The sequence below is a fragment of the Falco peregrinus genome, chromosome Z, assembly GCF_023634155.1.
Source record: "Falco peregrinus isolate bFalPer1 chromosome Z, bFalPer1.pri, whole genome shotgun sequence".
Lineage (NCBI taxonomy): Eukaryota > Metazoa > Chordata > Aves > Falconiformes > Falconidae > Falco > Falco peregrinus.
The window spans coordinates 82,101,696-82,127,695 of NC_073739.1; the positions used below are offsets into that span (position 1 = coordinate 82,101,696).

The 26,000-nt window shown below is 48.9% G+C and overlaps 1 protein-coding gene across 2 annotated transcripts in view; it reads right to left on the bottom strand.

The window, feature by feature from the left end:
* Nucleotides 1–26,000, bottom strand: part of ZBTB7C (zinc finger and BTB domain containing 7C) — a 163,964-nt gene that overhangs the window by 86,741 nt on the left and 51,223 nt on the right. For both annotated transcript variants that reach the window (XM_055791365.1, XM_055791366.1), the window contains exon 3: nt 8,473–8,561. The gene's annotated coding sequence lies outside the window, so the exon portion shown is untranslated. The remainder of the gene's footprint in view (nt 1–8,472; nt 8,562–26,000) is intronic.

The following is a 26,000-nucleotide window of genomic DNA, read 5'->3' on the forward strand; positions in this document are numbered from 1 at the left end:
CGCTACAGCTGCTGCAACCAGGGAGCAGGTACATTGCTCCGAGCTCTGGAAAAGTGAACCCACTGTTGCTGGAAAGGCACAAGAAGACCTATAAATCCTGCAGATAACACTGTGATGGATCAGTAGTGGCAAGACATTAACCTTCACTCTTGAGGAGACACCCAAATGATAACACCTGTAGCCACGCCACTCCAGAGTTATCAGTCTTGTCACTCATGGAGATAAATCTATCTGACCTAAACCATCATCCTACACCCCTCCAGCTTCCTTGCTCAAAATCCTCGTAGGTACCAGTGGGGATCAGGAAAATCACACCTAATAATCAATTGAGTGTGTGTAACAAGGCTCACATGGAAATCATTTCCTTCCAGTATGTTAAAATAATTCCACAGAGCAGGGAAAAAAAACATGGTAGGCTTGAAGGCCAGCCTGCAGGGAAAGTGCTACATGTCAGTGACAACTGTGGAAGGACAGAAAACAGCTACCAAAACCTCAAGGAGCTGTCACACACAGGAAAATGTAAGTTAATTAAAGCCACTTAAAGAAATACATCTGGGACAGGGGCGTGGGATGTAGGAAGGGAGAATGAAGTGATATTAAAAGCTCGAACACATGGTGAATCCCAGACAGGAGGGGCAAGGAAAGCTGTTCGGCAAAATCTGGATGAGCCCCTCGCCTCAGAGCTGTGTCTGAGAGGGCAGCCAGAGCCCCCTCCGCCCCAGGGCTATGCCTCACTGTCAGACGCTGAATCTTCCTGCGGCCCCTGTGGGGATGCCCAGCTCAGCAGGTCCACCCTTCCACTGGAAAACATCACCGAGGCTCCACCGATGCTCCTCCTCGCGGCCCAGCAGTGCTGGCTTGGGATTATAAATCTATTTCTGGCCTTTCTAGCATCTCCCCTCCAGTCCCTACTGCACTGTTCAGCTGAAACAAGAACCACAGGCAAAGCATCCATCTGGCTAAGAGCACGAGGATGTAAATCCACCTCAAACACACCACCAGGACCAGCATCACCTCCACCTTCAGCCCTGGTCCACCTCCAAAGTTCAGTTGCCTCCTACTATGCTCAAAAGATGAGTACAGGTTACTCACACCAGTTACTGCTGATATAAAAGCAAAATGAGGAAGACTTGGACAGGCTCTGTGCAAACAGCATGCTCAGTGTGATATATACACAACAGCTCTGAATTTAGATGCCTTGAAGCTCAACAAGACAAGAAGCCTGAATGTTGCTTTGAGTTGTTTCAAGACATAGCCCTGCTACTTTGCTTCGACCTTAGGGCTCCACCACATGAGACTTTATTTTTGTTGCAGTCAGCTCCCAAAGAAGCTTAAAATGTTAGGTATTTATATATTCCTTTGAGTGCTAATTCAGAAGCGGTACCAAAATACCCGCAGAAGGTTGGATCATCATGGAGAACCTTTGTCTGCTATCACTGCCACTCACCCGGCCCTTTGAGACACCGCTGCTTGGAAAGCAGCGCCAGCCTCAGCGTGAGGCAGACGGGAAGGGAAACAGCAAAGTCATCTGCACACCATCAAATCCCCGCGGCGGGATGACAGCACGCGAGACTGCTGCCTGCGAGAGGAAGCCTTGCCATGACATCAGCCCGACCCAGTTGGAGCACAGGCGGCATGGAAACACAGATGGAGGAGCGAGGAGAATCCAGGCTTCCAACAGCATCTTGGTCTGCTTCCCATCCTCCTCTCTCTGCTGGGGATGGGGGTGATGCAGCGAACCCAACGTCAACCCAGCGTGGTCCTCCAGCAAAGCTGCGGGGATCTGGTTATCCTGGTTAGCAGGGAGCTGGTGTAGTGAAGGGGCCAGGTCACACGAGACGAGGTCTGAGATCTCCTTCCTCACCCCGAAATCATAATCTAACCCCAAACCAGGCTTTGCTACAGATCTTTTATTCCAGCCCCAGGTAAGATTAACTCATTGCAAGTGCCCATGGCTCTGCAGACAGCATTAAAGACTGGGATCTCAAAATATAGCCGGGTACAGCATCCCCCTCCCTGCCGGCAGCTCTGGGCAGGCAGCCAAGGCCCCCCACCCATGCCCCCAACCCCTTCCCTCCCAAGGGCTACTTCCTTAATGCAGCCCAGCTGCCTGCCCCCACCCGCCAAGGGCTGACAGATTTGTGCAGTCCGCTTAGGGTGGGGTAGGTACATTTATTTCCTCTTTTCCAAATAAAAATAAAATAATAATAAAAAAAAAAGAAAAGAAAAGAAAAAAGAACAAGAAAAAAAAGGGAAAAAATGCTATTAACCTTTTCCTCTCCTTGCAAGGGGCAAGAAACATTCTTGCCACAGAAATGGTTTTGGGACTAAGAGATCTGCTCACGCAGCTGCGCTGATGCTATTCTAGCTTAACTAAAATTAAATAGCTGAAGCTGTATGTGGGCCTTTATGCAACTGTCACAGAGACCACAAGATTAGAGGACCAGACGGTGACCTGGGAGGCCAAGGTCTATTCCCAGCTGTGCTGAGGGATTCTCATATGAATCATGAAATGCTTCTCAACCTCTGTTTCCCCAAAGATAAAAAGGAGGGTAGAGAAACTGTGCAGACGTACACATGAAGGACCTGCAAGTCCATAGGACCCAGTCAATCCACAGGCAGGACCAGACACTGATATTGCTTAACTCCCTGGAGGATGAAGTACCTCAGTTGCTTTTGGAGGCTAGAGCATGGAGAGGCTTTCCCAGTCCTTCAAGCCAAGCATGCTGTCCCTCCAAGCAATGCTGAGAGGAGCAGATCCATAGGTAAACCTCGGGACTTCTGCACAGTTTCAAGAAGGAAAGAATAATCCCATCTCACAGACTGTCCTGGGTGCCTCAAGCCACTCTCTCCCTCCAAACCAACTCCCACTGACCCCACATTTCTGCAGTATGCCCAGGCCAGAGTGTTGATGGACTGCTGCTAGACAGACATGCAGCCGGCACATCTCAGCTACAGACAGAGAAGCATCAAGACAACAGAGGAATCACAGACAGGTATTCACAGAATCATGGAATGGTTTGGGTAGGAAGAGACCTTCAAATCCCCCTAGTCCACCCCCTGCTATGGGCAGGGACACCTTCAGCTGGATCAGGTTGCTCAGAGCCCGTCCAGCCTGGCCTTGGATGTTCCCAGGGATGGGCCATCGGGCACCTCTCTGGGCCGCCTGTGCCAGTGCCTCACCACCCTCGGCATAAAACATTTCTTCCCTCCATCTAGTCTGAATCTCCCCTCTTTGAGTTTAAAACCATCCCCTTTGTCCTGTCGCGACAGGCCCTGCTAAAAACTCTGTCCCCATCTTTCTCCTAAGCCCTTTTAAAGTATTGAAAGGCCAGTAGGTTTTGTCTGATCACTTCCAGTGCCCATCCAAATGCTAGCTAGAGATCTAACAGGACTGAAAAAAAACAACAGGAAAGCGCAGGATAACCCCAGCATCCCAGCCACCATCCCCTCTCTCACCACAAGCAAGTCGCTCTCCACCAGCTGTGCCAGCTATTGTTGGGCACATAAAGACCACTTTGCTGGCCACACCGTCAGCATGCAGCTCATTACTCTGCAAAGCACTTTGAAATGCTCTGAATATGAAAGGTGCTCCATCAGACCAAATTCAGCTCTGTTTGCTATTACAATACAGTGCATTTCTTTTGTCTGTGCCTTTTGATGATGCCCAATTGTTCCCCTCAGTCAGTGATTCGGAGTCATTAGTTGGAATTAGTAAAGTTCCCGCTGCCAGACTTTTCCAAGGCTCTGCTCTCGGGCTACAAAGAGTCGATGAGGAGTTGTCCTGCTTTCACAGAGCTGGAGGCGCGGCGGGGGAGCATTCTGGGGGGAGCAGGCAGTCTGCTCCACTCCACTCTCCTGCTGCAGGCACCGGGAAATGCATGTGCCGACAAGATGCTGCGGGTGGTCGCAGTGGGGCTGGTGCTTCCTGGCCAGGAGGCAGCCTACAGACCCTTTCATTTGGTACCTCTGGTGGGACGAGGTGAATGGCTTTGCCCAGTTGCATCCACATTTTGGCAGCACATCCCACAAAGTTCAGGTTTCTCTCCCAGAAATCGCCCACTCCGCATTGCAATGCACCAGCACTGAAGAAGTCACCTTTCTCTGGGTGACAGACACCTTCACTTGGACATCTCTGTGGTGAGAACACTTGGATGTCCCTGGCGTTGTCCTCCAACCTCTCACTCATGTTATGCCTTTCCGACTATATGGGAAAGCCCCTTAGCATCAAGACACTTTCCCCTGAAGGCTTTTATACATGGACCATGCCAGTTCCTCCCTATCCCCCACCCTCCTGGGATGCTCACTTTGACTTCAGAAGAATTTGGTGGTAAGACATTTTCACTGGAGGATCTTCTCCAGGCTGGACAACCCCAGCTCTCTCAGCCTGTCCTCTGACCATTTTTATGGCCGTCCTCTGATAGTGGATTCATTCCTGTTCACACATAAGGAGACCCAGCAGATGTATGAAGTGATGAAGTTGCACAGAGCATGCCCCATCTAACACTGCTCTCTGGCCTCAGGGAGCCAGCTCAGGTCCCCAGACCACAGCAGCTCCAACTTGCACTCACACCACCTGTGGGTGCAGACACTTCTTCACCCAGCCATCCCACCGTGGTTTCTCAATGCAACATGGACATTTGGCCACCACAACCCTGAAATAAAACTAGGAGCAAAACAACCTTACAGGGCTTCCATGGGGAACTGGAAGATGAGCCTAGCACTGAACCCAGGTCCTTTAGCAGCTTGTCACCTTTCACAGTGGATTGTACTCACTCTTGCTAAGGATTTCCTTGGAAATCATCTTATAGATCATCCCACCTAACATTAGCGATAGCATTTCCACTGCAACACAACCAAATGCAGGCAATTCACACCTCTCACCTTGCATTTTTTAAAGTAACACAGTATAATAAAACAGCCTGCCCGGATTCCAGCTTAATCTAAAAACAACTTTATGGCTTCTAATTTTAGCACTAATCTTCCTTTGCTATGGTTGTGTGATTTCTAATTATTTTATCCCCAAGCCTTGCTTTGATGGATAGTCATACCTTTTCCAATGCTGGGTGACTTGTAAAGTGCCTTTAAAAAATACGCTGATCATTTCAGGTTAATTTCCAGTTCCTACGCAAATAATATTCTCATATATGGCTTCATTGGGGAAATACTACTATTATTATTAAAATTATAATAATAAAAGCAATGCAATTTAAAAAGGAGAGCTCTGTTTCCTAGGATCATCCCAATCTGATCCTGCAAACACTGTATTTTCTCTTAAAAGTTGTTAAAGAGCACAAATCTGTTATCCAGATACGGATCTCTTAATAATTCAGTGCCTTTGGCTTGGCATCGATCCCAGAACACTTTGACTTTATCTATCTGCAGGGGGATCTGGGCAGGCTGGAGCGATGGGCCCAGGCCAGTTGTGTGAGGTTCAACCAGGCTCAGTGCCGGGCCCTGCCCGTGGGTCACACCAGCCCCCCGCAGCGCTGCGGGCTGGGGCAGGGGGCTGGGAACTGCCTGGGGGGAAAGGGCCTGGGGGGGGCTGGTCGGCAGCCGGCGGGGCATGAGCCCCCCGTGTGCCCAGGTGGCCAAGGAGGCCAGCAGCATCCTGGCTGGTGCCAGCAGTGGTGTGGCCAGCGGGAGCAGGGCAGTGCCCGTCCCCCTGCCCTCGGCACTGGGGAGGCCGCCCCTGGAATGGCGCGGTGGGCTCTGGGCCCCTCGCTCCCAGACAGACCCTGAGGGGCTGGAGCGTGCCCAGAGCCGGGCAGGGGGCTGGGGAAGGGGCTGGGGCACAAGTGCTGTGGGGAGCGGCTGGGGGAGCTGGGGGGTCAGCCTGGAGAGGGGGGGCTGAGGGGAGACCTTCTGGCTCCCTGCAACCCCCTGAGAGGGGCTGGAGCCAGGGGGGTCGGGCTCTTCTCCCAGGGAACAGGCGACCGGACGAGAGGGAACGGCCTCACCTTGTGCCGGGGGAGGGTTGGGTTGGGAATGAGGGAAAATCCCGTCACGGAAAGGGTGGCCAAGGCTGGCACAGGCTGCCCGGGGGGCTGGCGGCACCCGCCCTGGGGGGATTTATAACACCTGTAGCTGTGGCACTCGGGGCCAGGGGTTAGCGGTGGCCTTGGCAGTGATGGGTTAACAGTTGGACTTGATCTCAAAGGTCTTTTCCAACCAGAATAATTCTATCCTTATTTTCAGGTTACAACACATCAAAGAACAACCAGCCATGGCAAAACCTCAGAGGGACTTTGCAAGGGTCAGCACGAAGCGGTGGCAGAGATGCACTTGCCTCGATGCTCCTGGGGAGCATTGCCTATCCAGTCCTCTGAATTTATAGGCACAAAGATCAGCCCTTGGCTGAAGATGTGTTGCAGGGGCTTAGGATGAGCCTCGAGCCCAGGGTCCTCAACAGGCAGGTGTTTTCTATCCTAGCATGTTCACCTGATCCTCCTAATTGCTGACCTAGATCAAATTTGGATGCAATACTGTTAAATTTGCACAGAAATTTACTGGGGAGAGGATGCTGCCTGCAGAACATTTCAGGATGCCGAGGCAGGCAGCTGCCTGCCTGGCTGGCTCTGCCACCGGCTTGCAGTTCCTGTAGGACCATCACCGGGGTAGGGGACACAGACACAGGGCCAGTGTGTGTTTGGTGGGTTATTTCCTTCCCCAGGATTTACACTGCACTCCATTCAAATGGAAAACATCCATTTGACCTGTGACATTTTTGTTTTAGTTACTCTCCAAGCTTTGACAGCAGCAGTTTAAACACAGAGCATATGAACTTCAGCACCAAGAAAGCACCCCATCCCCACAAATCCAGAATGGATGGGGAAAAATATAGCACCACAGTCCTGATGCTGAATGTATTTCTTACTTCTCATTCTTCATTTTCCTGTCTTTCACTTTCTGAGCCTGTTTCACCCTCTGCATCTTCTCCCTCCCCACTGGAAACATGAACTTAGCTTCCCACCACCCACCACAATATTCAAGAGAGAAGGATATGGGCTGTTTTGTTTTTTTTTTAATTCCCTGCACAATGCTGCATATAGAGTATTTGAAATGGAGATTGTCAAAACAGGAAACAACCCAGTCAAAGTCCTCAGGCCTGGGTCCCGAAAATGTCACTGCACAGAGCTGCAAGCGATGGAGAATAGCCCTCTGTTCCCACACGGAGAGAGGATGCTCTGGGAGAGCAGCCAGCGACACACAATCTGCCCTCATGCCACCCTTATCTTGAGAGCTGGCCTTTAACCTCTGCTGAGATCAGTGGGAAGCTGGTTTTTATTAACCACTTGCGGGGCGGGGGCGGGAATCCAACAGACAGGGTTAAAAATTATAACCCTCTGTTGACTGATACTTTTATCAGCATCGAGAATTTTGTAAGGAGTATCACCTCGCTCAGGAAGCCAGCCCTACAGGAAATCCTTCACCCTTAGCATTTCAGAGTAACATCCACACTGGCTTCCTTCTTACTCCTTTTAAAACTCACCCCTGAGATCTTTGCTTCTCAAGCTCACACTCCAAGTTTGAGCTGGCCTTGCTGGGATGGAAGAACAAATCTTGGGTCAAATCCTGCCCATGTCCCCACCCCAGCCAAGGCACTGGGCTGACACCACACCTCCATGAGGATGCAAAGCAGGGCACTACTTGGCCCTAAGCTCTTCGATTTCCATCTGTCCACCGTGGAGAAAGGCATGAAGTTTCATAAAGGCACAACAACGAGGCCAGGTTTGGAGAAGAGAATGCAGCTGCTGTGAACCCAGGCAAATAAGATTTTCAGAATTTATTTTTCTGCAGAAAATAGTCACTAGGTTTATTTTAAAAAGCAGGCTCCCACAGCTGTATGTTTTCAGCCGTTCTTCAAAATCTGACCTGAACAAGCATCCTTGCCAACAAATATTGCTGTTTTAAGCCTTCAGTTGCTTCTGATGGGAGTGAAAGTGTTTGGGTGGGTTTTTGGTGTTTTGGGGTTTGTTTTCTAGTTTGTTTTGTTTTCACAGCTTTCTGCAAGTTAACTTCAGGAGAACTTCCCAAGTAGAAGAGCTGGTGACCATTGCCAGAATGGTGATCCAGCAATTCAGGTTGCCCAGAGAGGTGCCCGATGGCCCATCCCTGGGAACATCCAAGGCCACGTTGGACAGGGTTCTGAGCAACCTGATCCAGCTGAAGGTGTCCCTGCTTGTGGCAGGGTTTGGACTAGAGGGACTTCGAAGGTCCCTTCTGACCCAAGCCATTCAATGGGTCTATGATTCCCCCTGTGGAAGCAATGGAGATATATTGTTGTATTTTTGAGGGAAAAGTGGTTCTTACTGTAGTGTCAAGCCACTGACCTACAGAGTGACAACCTTCAGGAGGAAAAAAGTCCACGGATTCATGGGATGTACAACTAGGAATGTCATTTCAGATGGTCTGCATAGCCCAGAACACCAAATTTAACCCATCATCCAGGCAGACAATTAAAATAATTACCTAGGGCCTGATCCTGAAAGGTGCTGAGTGCAGTCAAGTGGTCTCCGCTCCCATAGAGTTCAGTATCTCAGTAGGGTCAGCCTTGGAGCCTGCGCAAAACAAGATAGCCTTAGTCCAAAAAAGTGAAAAAAAACCTTGCACAACCTGTAATTAAAAAAAAGTAAACTATCCCAGCTCCATGTGTCAGCCCCGTATTCCTGTAAGGGAAGGTAATGCAAGGGTCACACAAAGCGTGGCTGGGAAGATGCTCTCCAACCCACAGGCATCCTCTGCAATCAGGGATTGATGCCTGCAGCACACAGGAGAGAAACTGCACTAGGATGTATGTGTCTATAGAGCTTCAGTCCACATCCAGGAACATCCAAATGATGTTCCTCAGGGGTACTGCTTTATCCAAGCCATCCCATGCAGACACGTACACTGCCAACACTGTCGCGGAGCTAACACACCTTCCTGGCAGAAGACAAACTTCAGGGTTGCCTTGCCAAGTCTACGGGAAGTGATAAACCTGGAGATAAGAGAATTCTGCCAGGTTTCCAGGGAGGAAGCCTAGGAACAACCCTCCGTGCTCCCCACTGGCTGGCAGTGACGTGCAGCTCGCCAGCCCTAGGCGGGCATGGCCGTGCCAAGCACAGGGTGAAGGGAGGGAAGGGAATGAAGGGGACACAATGACAGCACTTTTCTCCATACGGCCCTTTGTTTTCAGAGGTCCCCCGAGATGCTCGGCTCAGGGTGGCCAAGTCTTCCTTCTTCTCTCCCTATAAGGGGAACGGATGAGGGGAAGAAAACAATGTTCCCTCCTCAGTTGCCTAATGGAAGAACAAAAGCACAGTGATCCTTTCCAAAAATGTCTTTTGAGGAACAGACGATCAAGCCTGAAGGCCCAGTATTTCTGGTTTATTTATTTTTGGATGAACTCCAGCCTGGCAGTGTCTTTCTGTCCTTCCTCCAGGCTCTTGCAGGACTTGCCCAGAGCTGCACGGGTCATGCAGGGTTTGCACAAAGCCCAAACCCAGTCAGGAGAGTTAACATCCAGCACCTCACAGAGGTGATGAAACCAAAGGTGAGGTTCCTATAACAGACCCCATCACAAGCAAGCCTCAGCCAGGGGGTGGAAGGGAGAAAGGGGCATCACCCACCCATAGCCCTGGTCTGGTGGGATACATTCAGCAGGAAGGGTCTGCACCCCAGGCTGATCCCACTGGAAATTGGGACCAAAACCTGCTAAAGCTAAAAGCAGTTCAAAACCAGCATCAGATCTTTTATTGCTCAGTAGCAGTGGCTACAAATCCACAAAAGGGGATTTCTGCTGTGCTGATTGCTCATGGAAAGTCCCCGACTGGCCCACAATCATGGAAAAAATGGAAAATATAACTTTAATACCAAGTTGGTGGCAGGCTGTCTATTTTTCTCTCCTGTGACTAGTTACCATGGATAAATTTGTGAGGTCGACTACGCAATTGTTCACTGCACTGCTCCTATTAAACAGAGGATGAGAATCATTCTATTTGTACCGTACTTTAATTTCCAGAAATTCTTCGTTCGTTTGTTTGCTTAAATTATTTCTCTCATTTAAAGAAACAATGCAGTCTTACAAAGCAAGGGCCCAAATCTCTTGAGTAACCCTGCTGTGGTTCATTACTTCTACGCTAGTTAACAAGGCCAGTAATTTCCCTAAGGTTTAAATAGAAAATCTTCTTTCCAGAATCCAGAGGCAGGACATTTTAACAAACTCACTACTGTATTCCAGTTATGTTATAGGTGAGGGATATCCTAGGCAAGGCACAGGTTCTCCTTGGGGTTATTGTATAAAAGCAAGTACCCTAAATGGAGCTTTTTTCACCCAAAGCTACCCCCTCAGCTGGGGAAGGAGACCTGGGGGTCCCTGTCTCTCTGGTGAGCCTTGCCCTGCTCAGAGCATCAGCTCTAGCTCCGCTTGACAACAGCTTTCTGAAGCATTCCAGTCCTCATCCCAAAATGCAGACTGGTTTATCACAGTATGCTGGGATGAATTAGATGATACTGGACGGGCAGATCCATGATCTCCCTGGGGTGAGTGTGCTGGAGAAGTAGACACAGAGCCTGTTTTACTAACGATGTGGATTGCAAAGTAACCAGGATACCTGCCGATTGCCTGACCATAAACTGCCCTTCTCACCGGTTTTACAAACCTCCTCCCATGACTAAATCAGAACACTTTCTAAAAAATTAAAATAAACACAGAGCAGAGCTTGTGAAAAAGAAGCAAACACATAAAACATATATATATAAACATATATACATGTACACATATAAACATATATATATATAACAGCCCAGCAAAGCTCTATTGAGCCACACATGCAGGTGAAATACACCCTGTGCTGAGTGAGGAGCCGGCAGTGCTGCCCTACAAGTGCCTCTTCAGCTCCTTTATAATTATTTATACAGTAGGATTTGTCAAGCAACAGCTACAGATGTTTGCGTGGAGCCTTCTTGCTTATCCAGTGACAATACTGTGTGCCTGGGACAGCTGCACAAATCATACCAGGTAAATAATAAATACATGGCGCGGTGAATCAGGAAGAGGTGGTGAGGTATCTGGAGATTCCCACGGACTCCCTGCCGGGGGGAAGGAGACAAGAAAATGCCCTGACCTAAGCAGGGGTGAGTCTCACATACACACAGATCACAGGGAGATCACAGGAGCTGTTTGCAGATCACTTACCGAACATGAATAATTCAAGCAGGAGCGCTGGAGCAATGAGAACAGAGAGATGGGAGCTCACCAGCTCTGCTTTGGCAGGTTTTATTTTGTCGAGCAAAGAAACCACGAGCACACAAAAATCCTTAGCCTACAATTGTCAGTGCTGTGACTTTACTGTGAATCTTGTGACAGTGTTCTACCGATCCTCAGCTGACGAAGAGCATCCTTTCCCTTTCTCCTCCAAGCAGTTCCGTGATAGTTAAGCTGGGCAAGTGCAGGAAAATCATGCATTTTCCCACAAACTTTAGTACCCACCAGCAGTCCACTGCCTAATTACACAAATCACAGAATCACAGAACGGTTTGGGTGGGAAGTGACCTTCAAAGTCCCTCCAGCCCAGCCCCCTGCCATGGGCAGGGACACCTTCAGCTGGATCAGGTTGCTCAGAGCCCGTCCAGCCTGGCCTTGGATGTTCCCAGGGATGGGCCATCGGGCACCTCTCTGGGCCGCCCGTGCCAGTGTCTCACCACCCTCAGCGTAAAACATTTCTTCCGTCTAGTCTGAATCCTCCTCGTTGAGTTTAAAACCATGCCCCTTGTCCTACCACGACAGGCTTTTCTAAAAATTGTCCCCATCTTTCTCCTGAGCCCCCTCTAAGTGCTGGAAGGCTGCAGTAAGGTCTCCCCGGAGCCTTCTCCTCTCCGGGCTGGACAACCCCAGCTCTCCCAGCCTGTCCTCCCAGCAGGGGTGCCCCGGCCTCTGACCATCCCCGTGGCCTCCTCTGGCCTCGCTCCAGCAGGTCCATGTCCTCCCTGTGCTGAGGAGCCCAGAGCTGGACATAGTACACGAAGCATCCACCACCAAGAAAAACAAAAGGGTGTTTCCTGTGAGGGTTCACTCCAGCTATCAACTTCTCTGGGCAAAGACAACATTGCTCAGAGGCCAGTTCACAGCCCTCAGGCTCTTCTGCTCCTGGAAGAGCTCATGCTTCTGGTGCCAAGGAAGAGGATGGAAACGAGAAGAAATGATAAAGGAGGTGGGGGTGGGGGCTGGGGCGTGGGGAAAGGGTGGGATAAGGGAAGTTCTCTTATCCTTATTCTGAAAGGAAAACTCCCTTCCAAAAGGGTTGCTCCTGTGGGGTTATATTAGTAGCCCACACTGAACACATTATCAGGAGATCTGGAAGCCAGTAAGCAAATAATAAAAAAAAAAATATGAAAAGACACAAAGAAGGTAAAGACAGATGGTGGAAGTCAAACACAGCTACAGTGCAACCTGAAGAAATTCAAAACTCATCCCTCTGTAAGGATGTTGCATTGTATTCATTGCGAACAGGAAGACCCTTGCTGACCAGTATCAAGGAGCAGCTCTCCCACATGGGGTCAGAAATGGGACACCCAAGCTTGTGACAGCCCGGTGAGCCCAGGGACAACTCACCCCTGGAGAACTGGAGGTGTGGAGGAGGGATGTGACAGACAGGAACCTGCCATGTGGCGGTGTGCTTGCACCCCTCATCCTGACCTTTATTTCTGTAACAACGCTCAAGTGATAACCAGCAATGGTGATCGTGATGGATGCCTCTAGTCATGAGGGCAGATAACAGCAGGATAGCCAAGGGCTAACTGGAGCAAGGTGCCCACCTCACCGCAGCGCAGGGCAAGGCCAACTCAAACCAAGTTTAAAAGAAAGTGATTTCTGCAGTCGGAAGGCAAACGCGACCGTGAGCCAGCTCCCCGATGCCCGAACGAGCGGCAGCCCAGGCCCGCGGAGCCCCCCTGCACGCAGCGGGCTGCACCCCAGGGGCTCCCCTTGAGCAGGGACCCTCCCAGGGGGGCTCCTGGAGGCTGAGAGAGCCCTTGCCTTGCCGCTACAGACCCTCGGTAGGTGATTAACAGCATGCTAAACTGGGAAATCTTACCAAAGTGATAGAAGGGATCGATGGCGCACAAATAACCCTTTACAGACATAAACTGTCGACCAAGTCTGGGACTAAGCCTGGATCCAGCTGCACCTGAACTCCCTCCGGGAAGGGGTTTAGAACGCGGGGGGGTCCCCTCTGAACCTCATGGCCCAACAGGAGGGTCTCCCTGACAGTTCTGTCTGACCCCATCCTCTGTGCAGTAAATAATCAAGTGCACCTTGACGTCAAACCTCGTTAAACCGCTGTCGCATTTACTATCAAACTTTGTTAAATCTCCCTTTTCCATCAGAAAACGTATCGCTGCTTCTCTCTTATGAGTGAAGTGTGTCACCCCATCTGTGACCATGCGTTATCCTGCTTCAATTCACCCCTATGCACCGCACTGCTGCCAGGCCCGGATTTGGTCCCAAAACCACACACCAAGCTCCCCTCCGGCTGAGCTGGAAGAAAACTGCTGTGCACATCGTGCATATTGACGACACACCGGGCCATGGACCCCTTGCATAAAACATATTTCTGGATATTACATGAAAGGTGTCTGATTCAAAGAATCACGGTGACAGGAATATATATTCACCCAAGATCACAACACAACAGTCACAGCAGATTTCGTTCTCAGATTAAACCAGACGAAAAGCATCCAGACGTCCCAAGCTAGCTGCAACCTTTGATGCTACCAGCAAACAAGTCTACACTTCAGTTTGCCTTTGAACATAAAAATACCGACTCTATCCACACTTTCTCCCATGTTTTAAACTACTTAAGCTTAATCTTCTGAATTAAAAGCATCCTTCAGCACCACTGCCTGTAGCATCCTTGATCTAGAAAGCTCAGTCTGGAAGTGCCATCTCAATGGTGTCTACTGCAGTGCTCTGTTACCCCCATTAAGAAAATTTCACTTCAACCTTTAGCATAAACTGAGTATCTCTAGTAGGAAACCTGTTTTTTGCCAAGAGCTAAAGAGCCCTTATAGACTGAGCACAGGCCACACATGACACATCTCCGCATCACCCCAAAATAATTACTTGGCCACGCACTGCATCTGATCCTCAGGGCTCTGGGTTCCCCACCCTTGCCTTTTCATCCCGTGCAGAAAAATTAACTAATTAATCTATGTCTGACAGAGGTTCTTTGAAAGAGATATCACATCTTCAAAACACAGGATGATGAAAGGGGTAATCAAGTAGATTAGACTGACCAGAAAAGCAAGGATTGTAGCATGACAGTTGAAAGCACAGTTTAAAATTTTCTGTGATATTTACAATTGTTTTATTTCCATATCAAACTATGTGCCAATTAGCTGTATATAAATCTATAATGAAATTATGCCATGTTGCTCCCCAAAGTGAAGAAAAGCCAGGGCTGGGCTGCATAATCACTCTTAACGCTGCCTCTCCAGGTGTCTCATTCCACTCCTAATGATTGTGTACTATTTCCCAATAACACAGCTGAACAATGTGAATCTTTTGCAATCATATAGAGGTATACTCAACATTTCCATATGCTATAAGCTACTTTGTGTATGATAGCACCTCTGCATCTCCCGTGGCCAATTCAGGATCATTATTTTTCATTCTCCTCCAGCTACTTACGCCTGCCTGCTGCCCCTGGTCTCAGACTGCCATCTCTCTAGGGCAAGCTTTGGCTCTGTTGAGGCTTTGTGCAACCCTGTAGGAAAGCAGGGATCCTGCTTAAAGAGCTGTAGGTGACGCTGGGATGCAAATAATAACAGAGACACATGCTGTCATTTTACATATCAAGCGGAAGGTGAGGACGCAATGGCCTGGTCTTGGAGCAGTACTACTTGCCTGGAAGGGGTGTACACAGTCAAACTAGCCACCTCAATGAGGTCTTTACGCTCTGCCAGGAACCTGCAGAAGGCAGCAGGCAAAGCTGGAGCCTACAGCCCCACCTGCAGTCACAGCTAGCACCGGTTAAAGGTCTGGGGAGAAGGGCTCCTGGAGGGCAAGCAGTGCTGATGCCCCACACGGCTTTACCTAGAGACGACAAGCACTGGTGCAGGTCTCTGTACAAATAAATCAAGCAGGTATGTGATCCCAGCCCACCCCAACAGCTGGATTCAGTGGTTCTACCCCCTTTCAATACTTGGAACTGAAAATAAGACTTAATATACCATGTCATCATGACAGTAATGGCCCACTTACGTCCCACTCCCTCTCTTGCCCCCTTCATCAGCCTGCCTCTTTTACCCCAGGACAGCCACATTATCTCCTGTGATGTTCTATATACCACTGGTCAGGGCGAGTCCTTAAAACAGTGTATCTGCTTCCTCCTACTGGGGTACCTAAAGGAGACTGGTTCTTCATAGCGTTACAAAGAAACAAACCGCCCACCAACTGGGTGAGCTGCTACAATGGGCAACTGTACCATCTTATGATTACAGCCAGTCACCCTTCATTCACCTAGGGCCACCAAACTAAGGTAGGAAGAGGTTCAAGACAAGGAAACAGAGATGGTTTCCCTGCAGCAGATGGTGGATCTGCAGAGCTCCTTACTGAAGGAACTGCGGGAGCAAGTGTGCATGGGCTTCAAGAGACTGGATGATCCACTAGGATTAATAAGCAGATGCACCACTACAGGACCAGGAAATCCCTGACACTGGAAAGTGGTCTCATGATCAGTTACACCAAGAGAAAGAGCCTCATACCACAAATTCCATGCCATTGCCACCACGATTATTTGGTTTGCAGGTGACATGTCCCGAAGCAAGGGCAGCATCACTGCCCATTAGGCACTGTACAGAGACACATCAAAAGAGTTCCCACCTCAAACGGGTGGGACAGACACGTCATGGGAGGCACCTTACTGGTGGAGAGCAGTCACCCAGACACCATGCAAGAAACGTTGCACAGAAAAGCTGTGCCCAAGGTGGGAATCAAGCTCTGATCTCCTGAGCCCTTCCAGTTTCTAATGACAACCCTGTCCTTCGTGGCTGATAGACACTGCTCCTGACTGCCTCCCCTGTAGCTCATACTCTGATGTATCTCAAGAAACTTCTTTTTGCACATGGAAATGTTGCCCAGGCAGCAAGTGAAAATGTTGGACATTAACAGGGGAGAAGTAACTCTGTAGGAGAGCCAGAAATCCCAGATGTGCTCAAATCTACAGCATTTGATGTGTGTGGGACACACCACTGAAGGGAAGCAACACTCCTGTTCCTGCACTCACAATACTATTTACCTTCTTGATGATCTTGTGATGCCACTTTTGGATTGGGATCACTATTAAGCACTCTGAGCTTTCCCTCCAAATGTGCTATGAAGTAGGTCTTGTTCCAGGAAAATCCTAGACATAAACAAGTCATCCCTAGAGATGATGTGAAGGGGAGCAAGAAATGAGCCTGCATTCCTCGGGACTGGTTTGTTGGGGGTTTTTTTGGCGCAACTGAGGTAGCAAGTTTGACTAATTTGAGTGATTAGGCACATATACAGACATAAAATATTAATACAAGAATAAATCAAAGGCAGCTTGGCTGGCTGGGCTCCTTCTTTGAATTCATTACACATATTAAAAAAAAATTAAAAAGGTTTTACCTTTTCAAGTACGTATGAAAAGGTATAAATTCCTGACTGACTGCAGTACTTGGCCTTGCTGCGCAGGTAATTGGAACCAGCATGGTCCGCTTCCCGGGCATCACATTCACAAGCATGAGAAGGAAGCATTCAATTTTTCAATAGGAAATTTCATCGCCAGAAAACAATCCACCTTCCTTGCCTCGGAAGAAAAGCCAGAAGGTGAGTTCTCTCCTTGACCATGGTTTTGGCTTACTGCCAGCCCCAGGACTGCTGGGGGGCAGGAGGAAAGGCTGCAGCACCGACTGCTCACACCATCCCAAAGGCATGAGATGGCTTTCAACACTGTGAGCTTGGTCCTATTTTTTTTTTTTTTTTTTGTAAACACATTGAGTTCTTCTCCTTTGGGATTGCTCAGAGGTTCAGTTTGCAACTTTTCTTTCCATAACCATGTGGGTTAAACAAGCCCAGATTCTGTCATGAGAGTTTTCCTTAGATTTTTAGCTTTCCACCCAATTCCAGAGCTCGGACTTCATGGAAAGCACCCAGGTATATTCAAGAGCCATGCTAACATGCAAGGGGATATTTTGCACAGGGATTTCCCCAGAGACAAAGCACATTTTAAGTGTTTTTTTTTATGAGCCCAGGACACTCCCAGCCATGTGGGACTGAGCAAAAAAATCACCTTACACCAACAGCTTTTTTTTAATAGCATTTTTTAACTCCTTTTTCAATCTTAAAGCTGCTGCCTTAGCAAAGAGATTAATAAGGCTTCAAGGCCACAAAACCCCATGAGAACCTCCAGCAGGACTCAAGAAAGCCAAGCAGCAGGCAAAAGGACTAGGCAGTGTGATGGTGTGATGGCAGATGAACTGCAGCACCAGCCAAGGTAAAACCAACACATAACAACCTCTGACAGGGGTTGCTGTAAGGATCAAGCTTTAGGGTTAAAGAGACTGAGAAGCAATTGTCCTGTGCTTCTGTATGCATAGTGCAAAGTTAAAAATCAAAGTTACTTGCACTTTAAAAACTTACTTAAAAAGTTATTTTCCTCCTTGTTACTTATGCATTTTAAAGCATTAACTAATAGTTCCATCGTAATGGCTTCTTTTTTTATGTACCTATAGAAAAGTTGCATTCTGCAGCTGCCTTCACCTGCTTTCCGAGCCATCCTTCCATCATGTGGTCTTGGTGCTCTCCTCTATCATACCACATATCCAGGACCAGAGGGCTAGATGAGAAAGCAATCACAGGCAATGCACGAAGGAGTTCCTCAGAAATACATTCAGCTCCGTCTTTACACCTCCTTTCCCCCACTATCTCTAGAAAAGGGCTGTCACAGAGCCATTCTTAACTGATAGATAGAAACAGTCTTCTAACCCCCAGCGCAGCATCGTTAGGGCACTTGTAGCCATACTTAGGGTACATTTAGCTGCCATGAGCTGATTGGCAAAGCAAATACTCAAATCAGACTGGTGTGTGACTGGGAGGGCAGACCTGGACCAATAGCTGATGGCACAAGGAGATGGGCACATGGGTAAAGCTGAGGGCAGCAGCTGCAGTAGAATAAGGAAAGCTTAACACAAAGTCAGTATGGAGTCATATGGAGCGTTGGATATTTTGGGATATTTTGGGCAATGCGGGCACTTGATTTTCCTCCATTCCAGCAGAAGATAAGTGCTTTGTCCCCAAGAAACCAGTTTCCCCAAGCCTATGCTGAGTTAGGCACAGGATGCCTTACACAGCCCCAAAGGAAGACATAAAGACTATAATATTAAAGTACTGAAAAAGTCCTCAAGAACTCTTCTCGTTCACCGCTGGCTCAAAGCAGGGATCCCCAAGGATGTGCAGGAGATGCTTGTCTAGTTCAGGACTTCCAAGGATGGATCCACAGCACTGACAGGTCCCTGGTGTTTCACCAGCTTTTCTTCAGAAGTACTTTACTACCCCAAGCAATCTGTTCTCAATGTGAAGCCTCATCATTGGACCCTACCAACTCCCCAACAAGCCAAGAAAGCCAGACAACATTTCATCCCTGCTAGACTTCATCCTGGCCTTGACACGTAAGGCTTGGACCCTCCTGTTAGACTCAGACTCCAAGCCTTAATCCAGGCCTGAATACTGGAGCTTCTTGTTGTCCTTGAGCACCAAGGATCATGCTAAACTCCAACAAATTTCAGAGCAAATGAAATGCAAGCATCTGTTTTTGCAAGCCAGGATTACCTTTGTTGAGCCGCCACCAAAGCTTTTCCTAGAAGTCATTAACTGCGATGGCCAAAACACGATTCCACCTCACTCCTCTCCTGCCTCTTCAAGGGCAGGATGGCAGCACTTGAGCCGCTGCAGCACTGATTGTCCTATTGTTCCACAAAGTGGTTCCTCTCCAGAAAATTGAACACTGAGAGCCATCAGAGAGAGCCCCAGACAAAAGAACCAGTGTCTGTTTCTGGGATTATTAGGGGGAAGCAGAAAGAAGCCTCTTGAAGAGTCTTTGTGGCACTTTACGTGACAGCTGAAAATAATGGGTAGGACAAAACAGAGCAAACATGATTTAAATTAGGCAGCTCCCAGAAAGTGATGTTCATTTAGGCTTCCAAAGGAGAACTGCCATTTCTTAGAAATGCTAACGCTCACATCTACGTGCACTCCCCCTCTGCAGCCTATAAACACGCAACCCCCTCCCTTCTTCGGTTCTCTATAGAGCATTTTTTCAATTTGCCAGTGGACACGGCACCCCTGCCATTAGGAGATGGAAAAGGTGTAAATGAGCAACATCAGCTGCAGCTCATCAATCCTTAAACAAAAACAGCCTTTAATTTCTATCTGCTGCCAAAAGTTCAGGGACCTGTAGGTAAGAGATTTACATATACATGTTCCAGAAATCATTACACAGCCCTTCCAAAGTCACCCAGAGGACAGGGAATTCACTCCTACTAAAGGGGTTTGACCCAGACAGAAAGACAAAGGCTCTGAAGAAACTTTAGTGCCATCTCATGCCAGTCCCAGCTCGGTGGGATCCGTGTGAGGCTCATTTTAAGGAACAGGCATCTCCCACCTATACACATCAGCTTGCTCCTGCCCTGGTTGCTCACCCACACCACCTGGCAGCACCCTTCGGGATTCACCCCTCTTCTGATGCTACATCTTCTGCCAGGGCTGGACCAAGATGAAGTCACTCTGAGTCCTGGTATCAGGGGAGCCCTGGGCATCCCTCTGGGCTGCCTGCACAGCTTCCCAGCCCGAGCGAGACATTTCCCAGTGTCCCCAGCCACCTGAGACCCAGGCTGGCTTCTTGCCTCCAAGCTCTCCTGTTCTGGAAAATGTAGCTACCACCAGCATTGCTGGAGCAACACCACCATGAACCAAAGCACTGCCTTGAGAACTTGTTCCCTTTGCTGTGGCTGTCCTACCAACGCAGCTCCTAAGTAGCTTTAGTGATGGGTCCCTTATTTATGCTGCCATGTCCATACAGCTAGTGCCCAAAGCATCCCTGTTTGCTGCCAGGTCCCCAACAAGTCCATGCTGACCGCAGTGGCTTGCCGTGCTTTGGTGCAGGCTTGGAATGGCTGCTTTCAAGTAGACACTGCCAGGTTCTACCAGTTCAAAACATGTGGGCAGTGCCTCCTCCACTCCCAACAATCTGAGAGCTGCCCAGGTCTGCCTCTCCTCATCTTCATCCCATCCAGACACTGAGAAACCCTGCCTGAGGCATCTGCCGGACTGTCATCACCTGGCTGCTTATCTAAGACCCTGGAAACCCCCAAAAATCCATTTCCCAGCATCTTAGGACTAAAGCCTTGTCAGCCCAGGCCACCCCCTGAGGCCCTTCATCATCGTTGGGACAGGATTCCTCCTGACCCAGATGGTAGCTGTTACTCCCATTTTACTCAGAACAAGAGCTCTGGGACATTATTCCCTATCTGGGGGCATGATGGGGAATCGTCCCAGAGTCCCAAATGATTACTCCTGCTTGGTTTGGTCTCTAGAAGCGCAATTTCTTTCTCTCTCCCTCTCTTTGAGAAGGCAGTGATGCTCAAGCCATTCTCAATCCAGCCAGGAAAGCAGGAGAGGGGTGGAGAGATACACACACTGCACAGGGTGAATTAGCTAGCTGTCTGGTTTCCATAGATCTGCTTATGCTGTGATGGCAATCTGTCTTCCCAGGCACAGTGCTTTGGTTTTATGACCTGAAACACCATGCAAAGCAGTTTCTGAGCATCTGAGGAGGCAGCCCAGCCAACTCAGCACTCATCGCTGCAATGGATAAAAGCCTGTTTAAAACAGCTCCCTGTGGACAGAGCCTTCTGTAAGCACCTTTGCAATGATGGGCGCTTCATAACTTCCTTGCCCCCATGCATGGGTAACCCAGCAGGTGCAAGACTGCCGTCCTGTTTGGCCACCCAAAGTCCCAAGATGCCATAGCAGCTGCTGGAGGGTGGTGGTGGGACTGATCTGGGCAACAAACAACCCAGGAACTTCAAGGGTGGAGCCTTCACAACAGGTCCCAGGAGTCCCACACCATCAGCTCTCTGCTGAGATGCGATGCGGTCTCCTTTGCAAAGGCTGCCTTTGCAGTACAAGGGGCAGGTAGCTCTGGCATCAGGTAAGGCTCATGGATGTGCCAGAGCTGGGAATGTCACTCTGGATTTGTGCAGCATCTGGCACGCTGGCACCTGGATCTAGCTGTCCTTGGGTCCTGCTCCAGCACCAGTGTGCAGTAATGGCTATGAGAGAGGTGGGAGGAGAAGCACGGAGGAGGACTCTGAATTAATTGTTAATATATTTGATGGAAGTGGAGCAATGCCTGGATCCATCCAGCATGACATGAGGCCACAGTACTGTCTTCTCCCCAGGCAGTTAGTAAAGCAGCTCACCTCCTGTCTTCTGGCTGGCACAGATAACCAGCACGGAGAAGACCCGGAGAGGAGAAGCACAGATGTATTCTGGGAGAGAGATGCTGCAGAAACACCGACCAGACACTTAACAGGAATGTGCCAGGCAGCACGGAAGGCAAAAAGCAACCTGCCCCCATGGACGTGCCATTCTCTTCTTTCTTTCACTCCCATCTTTGAAAAAGGTGACTGAGGAAAACTGGAACAGAAACCACAAGGGGTAGGAGAGTGGGACAAGATACCATCTGTTCTCGAGCCTCACAGCTGGGAGGCTCCTAACCTGCCCTGGCTATGGCTGCAAGGGACACGGTGGTCCAGAGAAGGCTCGTAGAAGAGGAGAAAGCTGCCTGCTGGGCTTCATACTCTGGATTTATCCAGCACATGCACACACTGTAGCTGAGCCAGAGGACCAGGGGCCTCACCCCACGCCCATCCCTGCCCATGTGCCCCTATGTGACCTCACATCTGGCAACATCTGCTCAGAGCATTCACTGAACGCTGTATAAAAAGACCACCATGAGTCAAGACATGGGCATGAACCACTTCTGCGAGGTGACCCATGGGGCAGGCAGTGGGATGCAGGAGTGAACCGAGCACTGGTCTGATGGGCAGATATACCCCAAGGATGCTCCTCTCCTCTGCTCCTTACCAAAATCAGCCAGAAAACTGCAGTTCACACTGAGCCTGCCACACCACCACAAATAAGTGTGCAAGAGAGATAGGAATACACACGGGAATATTTGGGATTTTATCACCTTCCTGAAGCACGAAGGGAGACGGACTGAAAATTACTGCTTTTTGTTATGGTTGGCAAGAATTTTGTAAAGTATCAGATGCTAAAATATGCTCATGATACTGTAGGTGAGGAAATTCTTATATATAATCAAATCCAATCTGTCAATCTGTCTCACTGTATTTACGGTACCACAGTCCTCACTCTGGATTCTGAGTGGTATTTCTGAGCTGATGTTCACGAAGCTAAGATTGAAAGGTGAGTAAATCCTCAGGTCAACTCGTGCTTCACTGGAAAGAATGAAAGAAAAAGAAAGAAAAAAGAAAGACAAAAAGAAATGAAACAGATAAGATGACAAACAGGAAAATGGAAGAAAGGAAAATGGAAAAATAAAGACAGAGAGAAAGAACAAGAAAAAGGTGGGGGAAGAGAAAAAGGAGGGGGGAAGGAAAAAGGGAGTAAGAAAAAAAGGGAGGAAAGAAAAAAGTGGGGGGAAAAAAGTGGGAAAATGTGGGAGAAAAAGATAAAAGGGGTAAAGAAAAAGGGGGGAGAAAAAGGGAAGGAGAGGGAGAAAAAGGGGGAAGAAAAAGCAGGAGGAAGCAAAAGTGGAGCAAAGCAAAAGCTGGGGGAAGAAAAGCAGGAGGAAGAAAGGGGGGAGGAAAGGGGGGAGGAAAGGGGGGGAGGAGGGGGGAGGAGAGGGGGGAGGGGGGGGAAGGAGAGGGGGGGAGGAGGGGGGAAAGGAAAGGGGGGAAAGGAAAGGGGGGAAAGGAAAGGGGGGAAAGGAAAGGGGGAAAGGAAAGGGGGAAAGGAAAGGGGGAAAGGAAAGGCGAAAGGAAAGGGGAAAGGAAAAGGGAAAGGAAAGGGGGGAAGGAAAGGGGGGAAGGAAAGGCAGGAAGGAAAGGGGGGATGGAGAGGGGGGGAAGGAAAGGGGGGAAGGAGAGGGGGGAAGGAGAGGGGGGAAGGAGGGGGGGGAAGGAGGGGGGGGAGGAAAGGAGGGGGAAGGAAAGGAGGGGGAGGAAAGGAGGGGGAGGAAAGGAGGGGGAGGAAAGGAGGAGGAAGGAAAGGGGGTGGGGGGCAGCGTAAAGCCAGCAAGCAAGAAAATCTGGAGAACTGATAGTTTCCAGACACTAAAGGAACAACCTCAAGCCATTTTTTTAAAAGTCCAAGTCCTTCCTAATAAGATGCCTAACAGCCTGTGAATTATACAGCCATAAAACTTCTACTTACGTGTGACATTTGCTGGTAGGAATAAATCAGGGCTCAGAAAAGAGGCGCTTTGGAGTTCAATGGGTATTATCCTAACTCTAACCCTATTAGTGGTGGTCTGAAAGCAGGACATTGTCATCCAGACAGACGGACCATGTTCATAACCAATGGTAATTTGTAGGGCACATAATTTGCTACTACCAAAATAGCACAGCATGTGGTTTTTTTGCCCTTTTTGGTATATAGTTGTGTCGTTTCTTTTGGCTTGTCGAAAGAAATCTGCTCTACACAAGCGGAGCAAGAGCTCAGACCTTCAGCAGCTCATATAAAACAGGTGGCCAGGCATCAGGGGAAATAGAGCTTTTTTGAAAAAGCTAATAAAATAAACAAATGATTAGACAAAATGGAGATGAAACCAGCTTCTCTTTCAAAAACAGAAAGTCAGAGACAAACTAAGTTTAGACTGAGCAAACACTGATTGAAAACACACCCTGCCACCACCTCTCTGAGTTTTACCAACACACTGAGTTTTCATCTAAAAAAAAATACTTAGGAAAAGGAGAGTCATCTGCTCAGGGCTCCTCATCCCCAAGCCCACGGCTGGATGCAGAGATCAGCTGCCCCTGGCTAACCTGGCTGTTGCCTTAACATCAACCAGGCTGGGGGCTCGTGAAAGTCACGTTAAGATAGTCTTGCTGTCTTAAGCCTTGATCCCTGCCGTCACCATCTCCCCACCAGACAAGAGACTGCAGCACTTATGTGAAAGTTGAAATTTGGATCTGTCTAAGTCCCAATCCTTTAACTTTCCATGGGGAAAACGTTAGGAGGTATCTCTCCTGCATGCTCCAAGACTACTCTCTGAAACTGTTGGTCATTCTATGGTGGAGATTCACACACACAAAAAAAAAACCCAAACCAAAAAACAGAAGGGCAAAAAACCGAATCAAAAATAAATGCCTATATTCCTAACAAAGCGGCAGGGTGGAGCCAGCACACCCTTATATTTAGCTGCAGGCAAAGCCTTAAAGTTGTAGTACATGTATTTTCCATGATTCACGTCAAAACTACAAGATCAACCCCTCCCTCAAACTCTTGGTATTTGCCCCGCTCTGTCTCTCATGGGGCACACCGGGACTGTTACCATCACCGGTTTATCTTTATTTTCTGAACTCAGAGTTGGAATGGATCAGAGAGCTTCAACAAGCTCAGCTGAAGTTACCTTAAGCTAAAATAAGTACAGTTTCCCACAATGCTGAATTATCTATCTATTTATTTATTTATTTATTTATCTATCTATTGCAGTGGGGAAAAAAGTAGTTATGAGGCTTGAATCACACCTCACAACATTTAGAAAATGCTTCAGAGCTGATTGCTGGCTCTGAATTCCTCCCATCCCTACGTGCCCCAGCAAAGCAGGTCTGGGTGGCAGACAAGGTCAAAGCCCATCTGCAGAGGGCATGATCTGCTGGGACGTTCAACACGAACAGATGTGGAGAAGGGAAAACGGGAGCTATGGAAAAGCAAAGGGACCTGCCCCCAACCCCTCCTGAGGCTGCATCCAGTCCTAACCACCCCACCACCTCCCTCTTGGCCTTGCAACTCACTTTCACTTTCATGCAATGCCAAGCGCCTGGGCGCCGCAGCAGATGCCATGCACTGAATTGCAGCCTCTTTTGCCACAGCTCAGGGACAGCAGAAACCTCCACCAGGCCATAAAAATCAGCATCTGCACTTTGCCACTTGCACAGCTGTACTGTGACAGCAGGGTCTAGAGCCGGGGTTGTCTAGGGGCACATCATGGGGGAAAGGGAAATGAGACCATCACACCACAGCAGAAGCTGCTACTGACCTTCCAGAGATCCTTACACAAGCTTCAGGGAAAGTTCTTAAAGAATTGAATAGGAAGTTTCATCTTTCTCAGCATTTTCCCTTTAACTTTCCAGCAAAGCTGAACGCAGAAGAGGATCTGAAAACGCTCAAGAGAAGAAATCAATCGTTTGCCTTCTAAGCAAGTACCTACAGAAATTGGTAAGTCGTTCACTCATTTTCTCTTTATTCCCTCAGCAGTCGTAACACCTGGGAGCAGGACAACCCACAACCCCTGCCACGAGGATCTACATGCTCCAAACAGCAACCACCGCTGGGTCAATCCTGCCTTAAGACAACAAAACACAAAGCACCAACCAAGCTCACGCTCTGCCCTGGAAGCCTGCCTCCACTTCCAGCAGAGATCTGCTCCCTTTTGCTGGTGCTTCAGCAATATTGACCCCAAAGTCTATTTTTTCATGCATTTAAAAAAAATATTGAAAATATTTCTTCTCATGCTCTCCATGGGCAGGGACAGCCGTCCTTCCACACCTCTCACCAGGGGGACAGGGAGGTCCCCTGCAGAAGGGCAACATGCTGCTGTAGTTTCCCCTCCCCTCCTTCCCACCCCTGCCACCAGCATCATTTCTTACATCAGATCAGGAGTGAAAAGCCATTTTTCCTCTCCACCCTGCCTTTCCAAGCTGAGAAACAACCTGGGATCTCCCCTTCTCCTACACAGGACCCCATA